The following is a 19,679-nucleotide window of genomic DNA, read 5'->3' on the forward strand; positions in this document are numbered from 1 at the left end:
ACCCACACAGGTAAGTCCAATGGGGTGCAGGCATGTCCTCTATGCTTACAGCTTCCCGTGGGTGTTGGTTTGATACCGTTTGGGGACAGCCAAGGAGGCATCTGCAGGCAACAAAGGTAGGTGTATGCTTGTGTGTGTGTTTCCTATGCAGATCCTAAGCCCAGTGTCACATGCAAGTAGGAGGAGTAAGAAGGGTTCCTGGCAAATCCGGGTTATGGATTGCATTTAAAAAGGCCCCGTGGGAGTGCAATGGGCCCCTGTCTTGCTGCTTAGCAATAATGGTATGGGTTTAGGTTCTGCTGTGTGTACTGGTGGTTGACTGCCCCCCAGCCCAGAGTGTGCATGGAAAATTGTCTGGCAGCCTCCCTGACAGCAAGCAGTGATAGTGCCCATGAAGGGCACCTTGTTGGGCCCGCCCCTTTCACGGTTATCGCTTCTCGGCCTTTTTGGCTAAGATCAAGTGTAGTATCTGTTCTTATCAGTTTAATATCTGATACGTCCCCCTAATCTGGGGACCAATATATTAAATGGATATTTTTGAGAACGGGGGCCGATTTCGAAGCTTGCTTCCGTCGCCCTATGCATTGACCCGATATGGCAGTATCTTCGGGTACAGTGCACCACCCCCTTACAGGGTTAAAAAAGAAAGATTCCTACTTATCATTGCTACCTGCTTGCTGGCTAGCCAGCTAGCCAGCCCTGTGGGCCTTGCTGCTGCTGCAGCCAAAAAACAAAAGGTGGTGCTGCTGCTGCTTCTGCTGCTTCTGCTTCTGCTTGTGTTCTGGCCGCTGTTGGAGCGTCCAGGCACAGGACTTCTGCTGCTGCTGACTAAATGGCCTCCTTAATTGGATCATTTGAGTAGCCAGCACACCTGTGCAGGTAGGGCATGACATGATAGGCAGCTGCCTTGATAGCGGGTGGGTGCTGAATGTTCCTAATTGACAAAATAAGATTAATGCTTATGAAGAAATATAAAATCTCATCCCTTCCCCAATATCGCGCCACACCCCTACCCCTTAATTCCCTGGTTGAACTTGATGGACATATGTCTTTTTTCGACCGTACTAACTATGTAACTATGTAACATAACATGGGGGGGGGGGGGGTCTCCTGGCTGTTCACACAGGTGTGTCATTGCTGTACATTGACCATGCATTGCTTCTGTGGTATTGCAAAGGCAAAGACAAATGCTTCCAGCCATCCATTGCACTAATGGATTGGTCATCAGCTGGCTGTCTATGTCCCGCATCAATATAGACCAAAGTACAGAGGGTTAGGCTATGCTATTGTGCACCTACCTGATGCATCAGAAGGTGCGAGGCCCTTGCTAAATTCTGTGCACAGACTTTGAGATCTATACTTTAGACTGTATCTAAACCTGCTCCAACATGGACTGACATTCTGGCCTACTTTCAGCCGATGCGACTTGTCTGTCGCTGAACAGTCGCTTTTTATGTATTCAGCACCTATGTATAATGTTGTAAAAATGCTCTAGAAGCTAAAGTCGCAGAAATGTCACACATATTTGGCCTGCAACTTTCTGTGCGACAAATTCAGACAGGAAAAATCAGTATAAATCCTTAGAAAATTATCCCCCAGTGTCTCCATCTGCTGGCGGTATTGAATAAGCATTGCTGCACTGATGGGGTATGCATTAGAGGAAAAAAAAGAAGAAAAAGAAGAATAATACGCCCAGAAAAGAGGCGAAAAGGAGAAAAACGTAAAAAAAACGTGAAAAAAAAGTAAGAGGAAGAGAAGGGAAAAAAAGGTGGAAATGGGTTTAAAAGTGATTTCGGCGGAGAAATATATATATATATATATATATATATATATATATATACGCGCACACACACACATATATATAAACGTATTCTCCGTTGAGATATTGCAGCCGCTGCTGTGTCCAGGCCCAGGAGCCTTAGCACTGTGCTGTGATGTCACTCAATACCACTGACATCACTAGGTGTAAACAACATCTCTCCTTTGCTGTGTATGTGACTATGGAGCTGTTTGGTGATGTCGTCTATTATGGCCTTCATAGAAGCAACAGGAGATTGTTGCATCCATCTAGAACCCTCAGAACTACAGTGCTATGATGTCACTCACTTCCACAGGCCTTGCAGAGTGTAAACAACAACAACCCAGCTTTGTTGTGTATGTAACCATAGGGATTTGTGATGTCACCTAGAACCTTCACAGCAGCGACAGCTTTATGAGGAGCATCAGCACTGCTCTGCCTGAGCAGAACCATCACCGCCATAGGTTGTCAAATAACCCGGGTTTAACCCACACAGGTAAGTCCAATGGGGTGCAGGCATGTCCTCTATGCTTACAGCTTCCCGTGGGTGTTGGTTTGATACCGTTTGGGGACAGCCAAGGAGGCATCTGCAGGCAACAAAGGAAGGTGTGTGCTTGTGTGTGTGTTTCCTATGCAGATCCTAAGCCCAGTGTCACATGCAAGTAGGAGGAGTAAGAAGGGTTCCTGGCAAATCCGGGTTATGGATTGCATTTAAAAAGGCCCCGTGGGAGTGCAATGGGCCCCTGTCTTGCTGCTTAGCAATAATGGTATGGGTTTAGGTTCTGCTGTGTGTACTGGTGGTTGACTGCCCCCCAGCCCAGAGTGTGCATGGAAAATTGTCTGGCAGCCTCCCTGACAGCAAGCAGTGATAGTGCCCATGAAGGGCACCTTGTTGGGCCCGCCCCTTTCACGGTTATCGCTTCTCGGCCTTTTGGCTAAGATCAAGTGTAGTATCTGTTCTTATCAGTTTAATATCTGATATGTCCCCTATCTGGGGACCATATATTAAATGGATTTTTGAGAACGGGGGCCGATTTCGAAGCTTGCTTCCGTCGCCCTATGCATTGACCCGATATGGCAGTATCTTCGGGTACAGTGCACCACCCCCTTACAGGGTTAAAAAGAAAGATTCCTACTTTCATTGCTACCTGCTTGCTGGCTAGCCAGCTAGCCAGCCCTGTGGGCCTTGCTGCTGCTGCAGCCAAAAAACAAAAGGTGGTGCTGCTGCTGCTTCTGCTGCTTCTGCTTGTGTCTGGCCGCTGTTGGAGCGTCCAGGCACAGGACTTCTGCTGCTGCTGACTAAATGGCCTCCTTAATTGGATCATTTGAGTAGCCAGCACACCTGTGCAGGTAGGGCATGACATGATAGGCAGCTGCCTTGATAGCGGGTGGGTGCTGAATCTTCCTAATTGACAAAATAAGATTAATGCTTATGAAGAAATATAAAATCTCATCCCTTCCCCAATATCGCGCCACACACCTACCCCTTAATTCCCTGGTTGAACTTGATGGACATATGTCTTTTTTCGACCGTACTAACTATGTAACTATGTAACATAACATGGGGGGGGGGGGGTCTCCTGGCTGTTCACACAGGTGTGTCATTGCTGTACATTGACCATGCATTGCTTCTGTGGTATTGCAAAGGCAAAGACAAATGCTTCCAGCCATCCATTGCACTAATGGATTGGTCATCAGCTGGCTGTCTATGTCCCGCATCAATATAGACCAAAGTACAGAGGGTTAGGCTATGCTATTGTGCACCTACCTGATGCATCAGAAGGTGCGAGGCCCTTGCTAAATTCTGTGCACAGACTTTGAGATCTATACTTTAGACTGTATCTAAACCTGCTCCAACATGGACTGACATTCTGGCCTACTTTCAGCCGATGCGACTTGTCTGTCGCTGAACAGTCGCTTTTTATGTATTCAGCACCTATGTATAATGTTGTAAAAATGCTCTAGAAGCTAAAGTCGCAGAAATGTCACACATATTTGGCCTGCAACTTTCTGTGCGACAAATTCAGACAGGAAAAATCAGTATAAATCCTTAGAAAATTATCCCCCAGTGTCTCCATCTGCTGGCGGTATTGAATAAGCATTGCTGCACTGATGGGGTATGCATTAGACGAAAAAAAAGAAGAAAAAGAAGAATAATACGCCCAGAAAAGAGGCGAAAAGGAGAAAAACGTAAAAAAACGTGAAAAAAAAGTAAGAGGAAGAGAAGGGAAAAAAAGGTGGAAATGGGTTTAAAAGTGATTTCGGCGGAGAAATATATATATATATATATATATATATATATATATATATATATATACGCGCACACACACACATATATATAAACGTATTCTCCGTTGAGATATTGCAGCCGCTGCTGTGTCCAGGCCCAGGAGCCTTAGCACTGTGCTGTGATGTCACTCAATACCACTGACATCACTAGGTGTAAACAACATCTCTCCTTTGCTGTGTATGTGACTATGGAGCTGTTTGGTGATGTCGTCTATTATGGCCTTCATAGAAGCAACAGGAGATTGTTGCATCCATCTAGAACCCTCAGAACTACAGTGCTATGATGTCACTCACTTCCACAGGCCTTGCAGAGTGTAAACAACAACAACCCAGCTTTGTTGTGTATGTAACCATAGGGATTTGTGATGTCACCTAGAACCTTCACAGCAGCGACAGCTTTATGAGGAGCATCAGCACTGCTCTGCCTGAGCAGAACCATCACCGCCATAGGTTGTCAAATAACCCGGGTTTAACCCACACAGGTAAGTCCAATGGGGTGCAGGCATGTCCTCTATGCTTACAGCTTCCCGTGGGTGTTGGTTTGATACCGTTTGGGGACAGCCAAGGAGGCATCTGCAGGCAACAAAGGTAGGTGTGTGCTTGTGTGTGTGTTTCCTATGCAGATCCTAAGCCCAGTGTCACATGCAAGTAGGAGGAGTAAGAAGGGTTCCTGGCAAATCCGGGTTATGGATTGCATTTAAAAAGGCCCCGTGGGAGTGCAATGGGCCCCTGTCTTGCTGCTTAGCAATAATGGTATGGGTTTAGGTTCTGCTGTGTGTACTGGTGGTTGACTGCCCCCCAGCCCAGAGTGTGCATGGAAAATTGTCTGGCAGCCTCCTTGACAGCAAGCAGTGATAGTGCCCATGAAGGGCACCTTGTTGGGCCCGCCCCTTTCACGGTTATCGCTTCTCGGCCTTTTGGCTAAGATCAAGTGTAGTATCTGTTCTTATCAGTTTAATATCTGATACGTCCCCTATCTGGGGACCATATATTAAATGGATTTTTGAGAACGGGGGCCGATTTCGAAGCTTGCTTCCGTCGCCCTATGCATTGACCCGATATGGCAGTATCTTCGGGTACAGTGCACCACCCCCTTACAGGGTTAAAAAGAAAGATTCCTACTTTCATTGCTACCTGCTTGCTGGCTAGCCAGCTAGCCAGCCCTGTGGGCCTTGCTGCTGCTGCAGCCAAAAAACAAAAGGTGGTGCTGCTGCTGCTTCTGCTGCTTCTGCTTCTGCTTGTGTCTGGCCGCTGTTGGAGCGTCCAGGCACAGGACTTCTGCTGCTGCTGACTAAATGGCCTCCTTAATTGGATCATTTGAGTAGCCAGCACACCTGTGCAGGTAGGGCATGACATGATAGGCAGCTGCCTTGATAGCGGGTGGGTGCTGAATCTTCCTAATTGACAAAATAAGATTAATGCTTATGAAGAAATATAAAATCTCATCCCTTCCCCAATATCGCGCCACACCCCTACCCCTTAATTCCCTGGTTGAACTTGATGGACATATGTCTTTTTTCGACCGTACTAACTATGTAACTATGTAACATAACATGGGGGGGGGGGGGGTCTCCTGGCTGTTCACACAGGTGTGTCATTGCTGTACATTGACCATGCATTGCTTCTGTGGTATTGCAAAGGCAAAGACAAATGCTTCCAGCCATCCATTGCACTAATGGATTGGTCATCAGCTGGCTGTCTATGTCCCGCATCAATATAGACCAAAGTACAGAGGGTTAGGCTATGCTATTGTGCACCTACCTGATGCATCAGAAGGTGCGAGGCCCTTGCTAAATTCTGTGCACAGACTTTGAGATCTATACTTTAGACTGTATCTAAACCTGCTCCAACATGGACTGACATTCTGGCCTACTTTCAGCCGATGCGACTTGTCTGTCGCTGAACAGTCGCTTTTTATGTATTCAGCACCTATGTATAATGTTGTAAAAATGCTCTAGAAGCTAAAGTCGCAGAAATGTCACACATATTTGGCCTGCAACTTTCTGTGCGACAAATTCAGACAGGAAAAATCAGTATAAATCCTTAGAAAATTATCCCCCAGTGTCTCCATCTGCTGGCGGTATTGAATAAGCATTGCTGCACTGATGGGGTATGCATTAGACGAAAAAAAAGAAGAAAAAGAAGAATAATACGCCCAGAAAAGAGGCGAAAAGGAGAAAAACGTAAAAAAACGTGAAAAAAAAAGTAAGAGGAAGAGAAGGGAAAAAAAGGTGGAAATGGGTTTAAAAGTGATTTCGGCGGAGAAATATATATATATATATATATATATATATATATATATATATATATACGCGCACACACACACATATATATAAACGTATTCTCCGTTGAGATATTGCAGCCGCTGCTGTGTCCAGGCCCAGGAGCCTTAGCACTGTGCTGTGATGTCACTCAATACCACTGACATCACTAGGTGTAAACAACATCTCTCCTTTGCTGTGTATGTGACTATGGAGCTGTTTGGTGATGCCGTCTATTATGGCCTTCATAGAAGCAACAGGAGATTGTTGCATCCATCTAGAACCCTCAGAACTACAGTGCTATGATGTCACTCACTTCCACAGGCCTTGCAGAGTGTAAACAACAACAACCCAGCTTTGTTGTGTATGTAACCATAGGGATTTGTGATGTCACCTAGAACCTTCACAGCAGCGACAGCTTTATGAGGAGCATCAGCACTGCTCTGCCTGAGCAGAACCATCACCGCCATAGGTTGTCAAATAACCCGGGTTTAACCCACACAGGTAAGTCCAATGGGGTGCAGACATGTCCTCTATGCTTACAGCTTCCCGTGGGTGTTGGTTTGATACCGTTTGGGGACAGCCAAGGAGGCATCTGCAGGCAACAAAGGTAGGTGTGTGCTTGTGTGTGTGTTTCCTATGCAGATCCTAAGCCCAGTGTCACATGCAAGTAGGAGGAGTAAGAAGGGTTCCTGGCAAATCCGGGTTATGGATTGCATTTAAAAAGGCCCCGTGGGAGTGCAATGGGCCCCTGTCTTGCTGCTTAGCAATAATGGTATGGGTTTAGGTTCTGCTGTGTGTACTGGTGGTTGACTGCCCCCCAGCCCAGAGTGTGCATGGAAAATTGTCTGGCAGCCTCCCTGACAGCAAGCAGTGATAGTGCCCATGAAGGGCACCTTGTTGGGCCCGCCCCTTTCACGGTTATCGCTTCTCGGCCTTTTGGCTAAGATCAAGTGTAGTATCTGTTCTTATCAGTTTAATATCTGATACGTCCCCTATCTGGGGACCATATATTAAATGGATTTTTGAGAACGGGGGCCGATTTCGAAGCTTGCTTCCGTCGCCCTATGCATTGACCCGATATGGCAGTATCTTCGGGTACAGTGCACCACCCCCTTACAGGGTTAAAAAGAAAGATTCCTACTTTCATTGCTACCTGCTTGCTGGCTAGCCAGCTAGCCAGCCCTGTGGGCCTTGCTGCTGCTGCAGCCAAAAAACAAAAGGTGGTGCTGCTGCTGCTTCTGCTGCTTCTGCTGCTTCTGCTTCTGCTTGTGTCTGGCCGCTGTTGGAGCGTCCAGGCACAGGACTTCTGCTGCTGCTGACTAAATGGCCTCCTTAATTGGATCATTTGAGTAGCCAGCACACCTGTGCAGGTAGGGCATGACATGATAGGCAGCTGCCTTGATAGCAGGTGGGTGCTGAATCTTCCTAATTGACAAAATAAGATTAATGCTTATGAAGAAATATAAAATCTCATCCCTTCCCCAATATCGCGCCACACCCCTACCCCTTAATTCCCTGGTTGAACTTGATGGACATATGTCTTTTTTCGACCGTACTAACTATGTAACTATGTAACATAACATGGGGGGGGGGGTCTCCTGGCTGTTCACACAGGTGTGTCATTGCTGTACATTGACCATGCATTGCTTCTGTGGTATTGCAAAGGCAAAGACAAATGCTTCCAGCCATCCATTGCACTAATGGATTGGTCATCAGCTGGCTGTCTATGTCCCGCATCAATATAGACCAAAGTACAGAGGGTTAGGCTATGCTATTGTGCACCTACCTGATGCATCAGAAGGTGCGAGGCCCTTGCTAAATTCTGTGCACAGACTTTGAGATCTATACTTTAGACTGTATCTAAACCTGCTCCAACATGGACTGACATTCTGGCCTACTTTCAGCCGATGCGACTTGTCTGTCGCTGAACAGTCGCTTTTTATGTATTCAGCACCTATGTATAATGTTGTAAAAATGCTCTAGAAGCTAAAGTCGCAGAAATGTCACACATATTTGGCCTGCAACTTTCTGTGCGACAAATTCAGACAGGAAAAATCAGTATAAATCCTTAGAAAATTATCCCCCAGTGTCTCCATCTGCTGGCGGTATTGAATAAGCATTGCTGCACTGATGGGGTATGCATTAGACGAAAAAAAAGAAGAAAAAGAAGAATAATACGCCCAGAAAAGAGGCGAAAAGGAGAAAAACGTAAAAAAACGTGAAAAAAAAGTAAGAGGAAGAGAAGGGAAAAAAAGGTGGAAATGGGTTTAAAAGTGATTTCGGCGGAGAAATATATATATATATATATATATATATATATATATATATATATATACGCGCACACACACACATATATATAAACGTATTCTCCGTTGAGATATTGCAGCCGCTGCTGTGTCCAGGCCCAGGAGCCTTAGCACTGTGCTGTGATGTCACTCAATACCACTGACATCACTAGGTGTAAACAACATCTCTCCTTTGCTGTGTATGTGACTATGGAGCTGTTTGGTGATGTCGTCTATTATGGCCTTCATAGAAGCAACAGGAGATTGTTGCATCCATCTAGAACCCTCAGAACTACAGTGCTATGATGTCACTCACTTCCACAGGCCTTGCAGAGTGTAAACAACAACAACCCAGCTTTGTTGTGTATGTAACCATAGGGATTTGTGATGTCACCTAGAACCTTCACAGCAGCGACAGCTTTATGAGGAGCATCAGCACTGCTCTGCCTGAGCAGAACCATCACCGCCATAGGTTGTCAAATAACCCGGGTTTAACCCACACAGGTAAGTCCAATGGGGTGCAGGCATGTCCTCTATGCTTACAGCTTCCCGTGGGTGTTGGTTTGATACCGTTTGGGGACAGCCAAGGAGGCATCTGCAGGCAACAAAGGTAGGTGTGTGCTTGTGTGTGTGTTTCCTATGCAGATCCTAAGCCCAGTGTCACATGCAAGTAGGAGGAGTAAGAAGGGTTCCTGGCAAATCCGGGTTATGGATTGCATTTAAAAAGGCCCCGTGGGAGTGCAATGGGCCCCTGTCTTGCTGCTTAGCAATAATGGTATGGGTTTAGGTTCTGCTGTGTGTACTGGTGGTTGACTGCCCCCCAGCCCAGAGTGTGCATGGAAAATTGTCTGGCAGCCTCCCTGACAGCAAGCAGTGATAGTGCCCATGAAGGGCACCTTGTTGGGCCCGCCCCTTTCACGGTTATCGCTTCTCGGCCTTTTGGCTAAGATCAAGTGTAGTATCTGTTCTTATCAGTTTAATATCTGATACGTCCCCTATCTGGGGACCATATATTAAATGGATTTTTGAGAACGGGGGCCGATTTCGAAGCTTGCTTCCGTCGCCCTATGCATTGACCCGATATGGCAGTATCTTCGGGTACAGTGCACCACCCCCTTACAGGGTTAAAAAGAAAGATTCCTACTTTCATTGCTACCTGCTTGCTGGCTAGCCAGCTAGCCAGCCCTGTGGGCCTTGCTGCTGCTGCAGCCAAAAAACAAAAGGTGGTGCTGCTGCTGCTTCTGCTGCTTCTGCTTCTGCTTGTGTCTGGCCGCTGTTGGAGCGTCCAGGCACAGGACTTCTGCTGCTGCTGACTAAATGGCCTCCTTAATTGGATCATTTGAGTAGCCAGCACACCTGTGCAGGTAGGGCATGACATGATAGGCAGCTGCCTTGATAGCGGGTGGGTGCTGAATGTTCCTAATTGACAAAATAAGATTAATGCTTATGAAGAAATATAAAATCTCATCCCTTCCCCAATATCGCGCCACACCCCTACCCCTTAATTCCCTGGTTGAACTTGATGGACATATGTCTTTTTTCGACCGTACTAACTATGTAACTATGTAACATAACATGGGGGGGGGGGGGGTCTCCTGGCTGTTCACACAGGTGTGTCATTGCTGTACATTGACCATGCATTGCTTCTGTGGTATTGCAAAGGCAAAGACAAATGCTTCCAGCCATCCATTGCACTAATGGATTGGTCATCAGCTGGCTGTCTATGTCCCGCATCAATATAGACCAAAGTACAGAGGGTTAGGCTATGCTATTGTGCACCTACCTGATGCATCAGAAGGTGCGAGGCCCTTGCTAAATTCTGTGCACAGACTTTGAGATCTATACTTTAGACTGTATCTAAACCTGCTCCAACATGGACTGACATTCTGGCCTACTTTCAGCCGATGCGACTTGTCTGTCGCTGAACAGTCGCTTTTTATGTATTCAGCACCTATGTATAATGTTGTAAAAATGCTCTAGAAGCTAAAGTCGCAGAAATGTCACACATATTTGGCCTGCAACTTTCTGTGCAACAAATTCAGACAGGAAAAATCAGTATAAATCCTTAGAAAATTATCCCCCAGTGTCTCCATCTGCTGGCGGTATTGAATAAGCATTGCTGCACTGATGGGGTATGCATTAGACGAAAAAAAAGAAGAAAAAGAAGAATAATACGCCCAGAAAAGAGGCGAAAAGGAGAAAAACGTAAAAAAACGTGAAAAAAAAGTAAGAGGAAGAGAAGGGAAAAAAAGGTGGAAATGGGTTTAAAAGTGATTTCGGCGGAGAAATATATATATATATATATATATATATATATATATATATATATATACGCGCACACACACACATATATATAAACGTATTCTCCGTTGAGATATTGCAGCCGCTGCTGTGTCCAGGCCCAGGAGCCTTAGCACTGTGCTGTGATGTCACTCAATACCACTGACATCACTAGGTGTAAACAACATCTCTCCTTTGCTGTGTATGTGACTATGGAGCTGTTTGGTGATGTCGTCTATTATGGCCTTCATAGAAGCAACAGGAGATTGTTGCATCCATCTAGAACCCTCAGAACTACAGTGCTATGATGTCACTCACTTCCACAGGCCTTGCAGAGTGTAAACAACAACAACCCAGCTTTGTTGTGTATGTAACCATAGGGATTTGTGATGTCACCTAGAACCTTCACAGCAGCGACAGCTTTATGAGGAGCATCAGCACTGCTCTGCCTGAGCAGAACCATCACCGCCATAGGTTGTCAAATAACCCGGGTTTAACCCACACAGGTAAGTCCAATGGGGTGCAGGCATGTCCTCTATGCTTACAGCTTCCCGTGGGTGTTGGTTTGATACCGTTTGGGGACAGCCAAGGAGGCATCTGCAGGCAACAAAGGTAGGTGTGTGCTTGTGTGTGTGTTTCCTATGCAGATCCTAAGCCCAGTGTCACATGCAAGTAGGAGGAGTAAGAAGGGTTCCTGGCAAATCCGGGTTATGGATTGCATTTAAAAAGGCCCCGTGGGAGTGCAATGGGCCCCTGTCTTGCTGCTTAGCAATAATGGTATGGGTTTAGGTTCTGCTGTGTGTACTGGTGGTTGACTGCCCCCCAGCCCAGAGTGTGCATGGAAAATTGTCTGGCAGCCTCCCTGACAGCAAGCAGTGATAGTGCCCATGAAGGGCACCTTGTTGGGCCCGCCCCTTTCACGGTTATTGCTTCTCGGCCTTTTGGCTAAGATCAAGTGTAGTATCTGTTCTTATCAGTTTAATATCTGATACGTCCCCTATCTGGGGACCATATATTAAATGGATTTTTGAGAACGGGGGCCGATTTCGAAGCTTGCTTCCGTCGCCCTATGCATTGACCCGATATGGCAGTATCTTCGGGTACAGTGCACCACCCCCTTACAGGGTTAAAAAGAAAGATTCCTACTTTCATTGCTACCTGCTTGCTGGCTAGCCAGCTAGCCAGCCCTGTGGGCCTTGCTGCTGCTGCATCCAAAAAACAAAAGGTGGTGCTGCTGCTGCTTCTGCTGCTTCTGCTTCTGCTTGTGTCTGGCCGCTGTTGGAGCGTCCAGGCACAGGACTTCTGCTGCTGCTGACTAAATGGCCTCCTTAATTGGATCATTTGAGTAGCCAGCACACCTGTGCAGGTAGGGCATGACATGATAGGCAGCTGCCTTGATAGCGGGTGGGTGCTGAATGTTCCTAATTGACAAAATAAGATTAATGCTTATGAAGAAATATAAAATCTCATCCCTTCCCCAATATCGCGCCACACCCCTACCCCTTAATTCCCTGGTTGAACTTGATGGACATATGTCTTTTTTCGACCGTACTAACTATGTAACTATGTAACATAACATGGGGGGGGGGGGGGGGGGTCTCCTGGCTGTTCACACAGGTGTGTCATTGCTGTACATTGACCATGCATTGCTTCTGTGGTATTGCAAAGGCAAAGACAAATGCTTCCAGCCATCCATTGCACTAATGGATTGGTCATCAGCTGGCTGTCTATGTCCCGCATCAATATAGACCAAAGTACAGAGGGTTAGGCTATGCTATTGTGCACCTACCTGATGCATCAGAAGGTGCGAGGCCCTTGCTAAATTCTGTGCACAGACTTTGAGATCTATACTTTAGACTGTATCTAAACCTGCTCCAACATGGACTGACATTCTGGCCTACTTTCAGCCGATGCGACTTGTCTGTCGCTGAACAGTCGCTTTTTATGTATTCAGCACCTATGTATAATGTTGTAAAAATGCTCTAGAAGCTAAAGTCGCAGAAATGTCACACATATTTGGCCTGCAACTTTCTGTGCGACAAATTCAGACAGGAAAAATCAGTATAAATCCTTAGAAAATTATCCCCCAGTGTCTCCATCTGCTGGCGGTATTGAATAAGCATTGCTGCACTGATGGGGTATGCATTAGACGAAAAAAAAGAAGAAAAAGAAGAATAATACGCCCAGAAAAGAGGCGAAAAGGAGAAAAACGTAAAAAAACGTGAAAAAAAAGTAAGAGGAAGAGAAGGGAAAAAAAAGGTGGAAATGGGTTTAAAAGTGATTTCGGCGGAGAAATATATATATATATATATATATATATATATATATATATATATATATACGCGCACACACACACATATATATAAACGTATTCTCCGTTGAGATATTGCAGCCGCTGCTGTGTCCAGGCCCAGGAGCCTTAGCACTGTGCTGTGATGTCACTCAATACCACTGACATCACTAGGTGTAAACAACATCTCTCCTTTGCTGTGTATGTGACTATGGAGCTGTTTGGTGATGTCGTCTATTATGGCCTTCATAGAAGCAACAGGAGATTGTTGCATCCATCTAGAACCCTCAGAACTACAGTGCTATGATGTCACTCACTTCCACAGGCCTTGCAGAGTGTAAACAACAACAACCCAGCTTTGTTGTGTATGTAACCATAGGGATTTGTGATGTCACCTAGAACCTTCACAGCAGCGACAGCTTTATGAGGAGCATCAGCACTGCTCTGCCTGAGCAGAACCATCACCGCCATAGGTTGTCAAATAACCCGGGTTTAACCCACACAGGTAAGTCCAATGGGGTGCAGGCATGTCCTCTATGCTTACAGCTTCCCGTGGGTGTTGGTTTGATACCGTTTGGGGACAGCCAAGGAGGCATCTGCAGGCAACAAAGGTAGGTGTGTGCTTGTGTGTGTGTTTCCTATGCAGATCCTAAGCCCAGTGTCACATGCAAGTAGGAGGAGTAAGAAGGGTTCCTGGCAAATCCGGGTTATGGATTGCATTTAAAAAGGCCCCGTGGGAGTGCAATGGGCCCCTGTCTTGCTGCTTAGCAATAATGGTATGGGTTTAGGTTCTGCTGTGTGTACTGGTGGTTGACTGCCCCCCAGCCCAGAGTGTGCATGGAAAATTGTCTGGCAGCCTCCCTGACAGCAAGCAGTGATAGTGCCCATGAAGGGCACCTTGTTGGGCCCGCCCCTTTCACGGTTATCGCTTCTCGGCCTTTTGGCTAAGATCAAGTGTAGTATCTGTTCTTATCAGTTTAATATCTGATACGTCCCCTATCTGGGGACCATATATTAAATGGATTTTTGAGAACGGGGGCCGATTTCGAAGCTTGCTTCCGTCGCCCTATGCACTGACCCGATATGGCAGTATCTTCGGGTACAGTGCACCACCCCCTTACAGGGTTAAAAAGAAAGATTCCTACTTTCATTGCTACCTGCTTGCTGGCTAGCCAGCTAGCCAGCCCTGTGGGCCTTGCTGCTGCTGCAGCCAAAAAACAAAAGGTGGTGCTGCTGCTGCTTCTGCTTGTGTCTGGCCGCTGTTGGAGCGTCCAGGCACAGGACTTCTGCTGCTGCTGACTAAATGGCCTCCTTAATTGGATCATTTGAGTAGCCAGCACACCTGTGCAGGTAGGGCATGACATGATAGGCAGCTGCCTTGATAGCGGGTGGGTGCTGAATGTTCCTAATTGACAAAATAAGATTAATGCTTATGAAGAAATATAAAATCTCATCCCTTCCCCAATATCGCGCCACACCCCTACCCCTTAATTCCCTGGTTGAACTTGATGGACATATGTCTTTTTTCGACCGTACTAACTATGTAACTATGTAACATAACATGGGGGGGGGGGGTGTCTCCTGGCTGTTCACACAGGTGTGTCATTGCTGTACATTGACCATGCATTGCTTCTGTGGTATTGCAAAGGCAAAGACAAATGCTTCCAGCCATCCATTGCACTAATGGATTGGTCATCAGCTGGCTGTCTATGTCCCGCATCAATATAGACCAAAGTACAGAGGGTTAGGCTATGCTATTGTGCACCTACCTGATGCATCAGAAGGTGCGAGGCCCTTGCTAAATTCTGTGCACAGACTTTGAGATCTATACTTTAGACTGTATCTAAACCTGCTCCAACATGGACTGACATTCTGGCCTACTTTCAGCCGATGCGACTTGTCTGTCGCTGAACAGTCGCTTTTTATGTATTCAGCACCTATGTATAATGTTGTAAAAATGCTCTAGAAGCTAAAGTCGCAGAAATGTCACACATATTTGGCCTGCAACTTTCTGTGCGACAAATTCAGACAGGAAAAATCAGTATAAATCCTTAGAAAATTATCCCCCAGTGTCTCCATCTGCTGGCGGTATTGAATAAGCATTGCTGCACTGATGGGGTATGCATTAGACGAAAAAAAAGAAGAAAAAGAAGAATAATACGCCCAGAAAAGAGGCGAAAAGGAGAAAAACGTAAAAAAACGTGAAAAAAAAGTAAGAGGAAGAGAAGGGAAAAAAAGGTGGAAATGGGTTTAAAAGTGATTTCGGCGGAGAAATATATATATATATATATATATATATATATATATATATATATATATATATATATATATACGCGCACACACACACATATATATAAACGTATTCTCCGTTGAGATATTGCAGCCGCTGCTGTGTCCAGGCCCAGGAGCCTTAGCACTGTGCTGTGATGTCACTCAATACCACTGACATCACTAGGTGTAAACAACATCTCTCCTTTGCTGTGTATGTGACTATGGAGCTGTTTGGTGATGTCGTCTATTATGGCCTTCATAGAAGCAACAGGAGATTGTTGCATCCATCTAGAACCCTCAGAACTACAGTGCTATGATGTCACTCACTTCCACAGGCCTTGCAGAGTGTAAACAACAACAACCCAGCTTTGTTGTGTATGTAACCATAGGGATTTGTGATGTCACCTAGAACCTTCACAGCAGCGACAGCTTTATGAGGAGCATCAGCACTGCTCTGCCTGAGCAGAACCATCACCGCCATAGGTTGTCAAATAACCCGGGTTTAACCCACACAGGTAAGTCCAATGGGGTGCAGGCATGTCCTCTATGCTTACAGCTTCCCGTGGGTGTTGGTTTGATACCGTTTGGGGACAGCCAAGGAGGCATCTGCAGGCAACAAAGGTAGGTGTGTGCTTGTGTGTGTGTTTCCTATGCAGATCCTAAGCCCAGTGTCACATGCAAGTAGGAGGAGTAAGAAGGGTTCCTGGCAAATCCGGGTTATGGATTGCATTTAAAAAGGCCCCGTGGGAGTGCAATGGGCCCCTGTCTTGCTGCTTAGCAATAATGGTATGGGTTTAGGTTCTGCTGTGTGTACTGGTGGTTGACTGCCCCCCAGCCCAGAGTGTGCATGGAAAATTGTCTGGCAGCCTCCCTGACAGCAAGCAGTGATAGTGCCCATGAAGGGCACCTTGTTGGGCCCGCCCCTTTCACGGTTATCGCTTCTCGGCCTTTTGGCTAAGATCAAGTGTAGTATCTGTTCTTATCAGTTTAATATCTGATACGTCCCCTATCTGGGGACCATATATTAAATGGATTTTTGAGAACGGGGGCCGATTTCGAAGCTTGCTTCCGTCGCCCTATGCATTGACCCGATATGGCAGTATCTTCGGGTACAGTGCACCACCCCCTTACAGGGTTAAAAAGAAAGATTCCTACTTTCATTGCTACCTGCTTGCTGGCTAGCCAGCTAGCCAGCCCTGTGGGCCTTGCTGCTGCTGCAGCCAAAAAACAAAAGGTGGTGCTGCTGCTGCTTCTGCTGCTTCTGCTTCTGCTTGTGTCTGGCCGCTGTTGGAGCGTCCAGGCACAGGACTTCTGCTGCTGCTGACTAAATGGCCTCCTTAATTGGATCATTTGAGTAGCCAGCACACCTGTGCAGGTAGGGCATGACATGATAGGCAGCTGCCTTGATAGCGGGTGGGTGCTGAATGTTCCTAATTGACAAAATAAGATTAATGCTTATGAAGAAATATAAAATCTCATCCCTTCCCCAATATCGCGCCACACCCCTACCCCTTAATTCCCTGGTTGAACTTGATGGACATATGTCTTTTTTCGACCGTACTAACTATGTAACTATGTAACATAACATGGGGGGGGGGGGGGGGGTCTCCTGGCTGTTCACACAGGTGTGTCATTGCTGTACATTGACCATGCATTGCTTCTGTGGTATTGCAAAGGCAAAGACAAATGCTTCCAGCCATCCATTGCACTAATGGATTGGTCATCAGCTGGCTGTCTATGTCCCGCATCAATATAGACCAAAGTACAGAGGGTTAGGCTATGCTATTGTGCACCTACCTGATGCATCAGAAGGTGCGAGGCCCTTGCTAAATTCTGTGCACAGACTTTGAGATCTATACTTTAGACTGTATCTAAACCTGCTCCAACATGGACTGACATTCTGGCCTACTTTCAGCCGATGCGACTTGTCTGTCGCTGAACAGTCGCTTTTTATGTATTCAGCACCTATGTATAATGTTGTAAAAATGCTCTAGAAGCTAAAGTCGCAGAAATGTCACACATATTTGGCCTGCAACTTTCTGTGCGACAAATTCAGACAGGAAAAATCAGTATAAATCCTTAGAAAATTATCCCCCAGTGTCTCCATCTGCTGGCGGTATTGAATAAGCATTGCTGCACTGATGGGGTATGCATTAGACGAAAAAAAAGAAGAAAAAGAAGAATAATACGCCCAGAAAAGAGGCGAAAAGGAGAAAAACGTAAAAAAACGTGAAAAAAAAGTAAGAGGAAGAGAAGGGAAAAAAAGGTGGAAATGGGTTTAAAAGTGATTTCGGCGGAGAAATATATATATATATATATATATATATATATATATATATACGCGCACACACACACATATATATAAACGTATTCTCCGTTGAGATATTGCAGCCGCTGCTGTGTCCTGGCCCAGGAGCCTTAGCACTGTGCTGTGATGTCACTCAATACCACTGACATCACTAGGTGTAAACAACATCTCTCCTTTGCTGTGTATGTGACTATGGAGCTGTTTGGTGATGTCGTCTATTATGGCCTTCATAGAAGCAACAGGAGATTGTTGCATCCATCTAGAACCCTCAGAACTACAGTGCTATGATGTCACTCACTTCCACAGGCCTTGCAGAGTGTAAACAACAACAACCCAGCTTTGTTGTGTATGTAACCATAGGGATTTGTGATGTCACCTAGAACCTTCACAGCAGCGACAGCTTTATGAGGAGCATCAGCACTGCTCTGCCTGAGCAGAACCATCACCGCCATAGGTTGTCAAATAACCCGGGTTTAACCCACACAGGTAAGTCCAATGGGGTGCAGGCATGTCCTCTATGCTTACAGCTTCCCGTGGGTGTTGGTTTGATACCGTTTGGGGACAGCCAAGGAGGCATCTGCAGGCAACAAAGGTAGGTGTGTGCTTGTGTGTGTGTTTCCTATGCAGATCCTAAGCCCAGTGTCACATGCAAGTAGGAGGAGTAAGAAGGGTTCCTGGCAAATCCGGGTTATGGATTGCATTTAAAAAGGCCCCGTGGGAGTGCAATGGGCCCCTGTCTTGCTGCTTAGCAATAATGGTATGGGTTTAGGTTCTGCTGTGTGTACTGGTGGTTGACTGCCCCCCAGCCCAGAGTGTGCATGGAAAATTGTCTGGCAGCCTCCCTGACAGCAAGCAGTGATAGTGCCCATGAAGGGCACCTTGTTGGGCCCGCCCCTTTCACGGTTATCGCTTCTCGGCCTTTTGGCTAAGATCAAGTGTAGTATCTGTTCTTATCAGTTTAATATCTGATACGTCCCCTATCTGGGGACCATATATTAAATGGATTTTTGAGAACGGGGGCCGATTTCGAAGCTTGCTTCCGTCGCCCTATGCATTGACCCGATATGGCAGTATCTTCGGGTACAGTGCACCACCCCCTTACAGGGTTAAAAAGAAAGATTCCTACTTTCATTGCTACCTGCTTGCTGGCTAGCCAGCTAGCCAGCCCTGTGGGCCTTGCTGCTGCTGCAGCCAAAAAACAAAAGGTGGTGCTGCTGCTGCTTCTGCTGCTTCTGCTTGTGTCTGGCCGCTGTTGGAGCGTCCAGGCACAGGACTTCTGCTGCTGCTGACTAAATGGCTTCCTTAATTGGATCATTTGAGTAGCCAGCACACCTGTGCAGGTAGGGCATGACATGATAGGCAGCTGCCTTGATAGCGGGTGGGTGCTGAATGTTCCTAATTGACAAAATAAGATTAATGCTTATGAAGAAATATAAAATCTCATCCCTTCCCCAATATCGCGCCACACCCCTACCCCTTAATTCCCTGGTTGAACTTGATGGACATATGTCTTTTTTCGACCGTACTAACTATGTAACTATGTAACATAACATGGGGGGGGGGGGGGGGGTCTCCTGGCTGTTCACACAGGTGTGTCATTGCTGTACATTGACCATGCATTGCTTCTGTGGTATTGCAAAGGCAAAGACAAATGCTTCCAGCCATCCATTGCACTAATGGATTGGTCATCAGCTGGCTGTCTATGTCCCGCATCAATATAGACCAAAGTACAGAGGGTTAGGCTATGCTATTGTGCACCTACCTGATGCATCAGAAGGTGCGAGGCCCTTGCTAAATTCTGTGCACAGACTTTGAGATCTATACTTTAGACTGTATCTAAACCTGCTCCAACATGGACTGACATTCTGGCCTACTTTCAGCCGATGCGACTTGT

At 46.2% G+C, this 19,679-nt stretch overlaps 9 non-coding genes across 9 annotated transcripts; all 9 read left to right on the forward strand.

Annotated features, from left to right (window-relative positions):
• Nucleotides 1–429: 429 nt before the first annotated feature.
• LOC130313887 (U2 spliceosomal RNA) lies at nt 430–626 on the forward strand. Its single transcript, XR_008861730.1, has one exon. It is a non-coding gene; the product is annotated as a U2 spliceosomal RNA (small nuclear RNA).
• A 2,087-nt stretch (nt 627–2,713) lies between these two features.
• Nucleotides 2,714–2,904, forward strand: LOC130313888 (U2 spliceosomal RNA). Its single transcript, XR_008861731.1, has one exon. It is a non-coding gene; the product is annotated as a U2 spliceosomal RNA (small nuclear RNA).
• Nucleotides 2,905–4,988: 2,084 nt separating this feature from the next.
• Nucleotides 4,989–5,179, forward strand: LOC130313858 (U2 spliceosomal RNA). Its single transcript, XR_008861704.1, has one exon. It is a non-coding gene; the product is annotated as a U2 spliceosomal RNA (small nuclear RNA).
• A 2,092-nt stretch (nt 5,180–7,271) lies between these two features.
• On the forward strand, nt 7,272–7,462 carry LOC130313859 (U2 spliceosomal RNA). The gene has a single exon (XR_008861705.1). It is a non-coding gene; the product is annotated as a U2 spliceosomal RNA (small nuclear RNA).
• A 2,097-nt stretch (nt 7,463–9,559) lies between these two features.
• Nucleotides 9,560–9,750, forward strand: LOC130313860 (U2 spliceosomal RNA). The gene has a single exon (XR_008861706.1). It is a non-coding gene; the product is annotated as a U2 spliceosomal RNA (small nuclear RNA).
• A 2,091-nt stretch (nt 9,751–11,841) lies between these two features.
• On the forward strand, nt 11,842–12,032 carry LOC130313883 (U2 spliceosomal RNA). The gene has a single exon (XR_008861726.1). It is a non-coding gene; the product is annotated as a U2 spliceosomal RNA (small nuclear RNA).
• Nucleotides 12,033–14,130: 2,098 nt separating this feature from the next.
• LOC130313881 (U2 spliceosomal RNA) lies at nt 14,131–14,321 on the forward strand. Its single transcript, XR_008861724.1, has one exon. It is a non-coding gene; the product is annotated as a U2 spliceosomal RNA (small nuclear RNA).
• A 2,090-nt stretch (nt 14,322–16,411) lies between these two features.
• LOC130313861 (U2 spliceosomal RNA) lies at nt 16,412–16,602 on the forward strand. Its single transcript, XR_008861707.1, has one exon. It is a non-coding gene; the product is annotated as a U2 spliceosomal RNA (small nuclear RNA).
• A 2,088-nt stretch (nt 16,603–18,690) lies between these two features.
• LOC130313862 (U2 spliceosomal RNA) lies at nt 18,691–18,881 on the forward strand. The gene has a single exon (XR_008861708.1). It is a non-coding gene; the product is annotated as a U2 spliceosomal RNA (small nuclear RNA).
• Nucleotides 18,882–19,679: the final 798 nt, after the last annotated feature.

Source organism: Hyla sarda, unplaced genomic scaffold, assembly GCF_029499605.1.
Source record: "Hyla sarda isolate aHylSar1 unplaced genomic scaffold, aHylSar1.hap1 scaffold_1787, whole genome shotgun sequence".
In the NCBI taxonomy this organism is placed as follows: Eukaryota; Metazoa; Chordata; class Amphibia; order Anura; family Hylidae; genus Hyla; species Hyla sarda.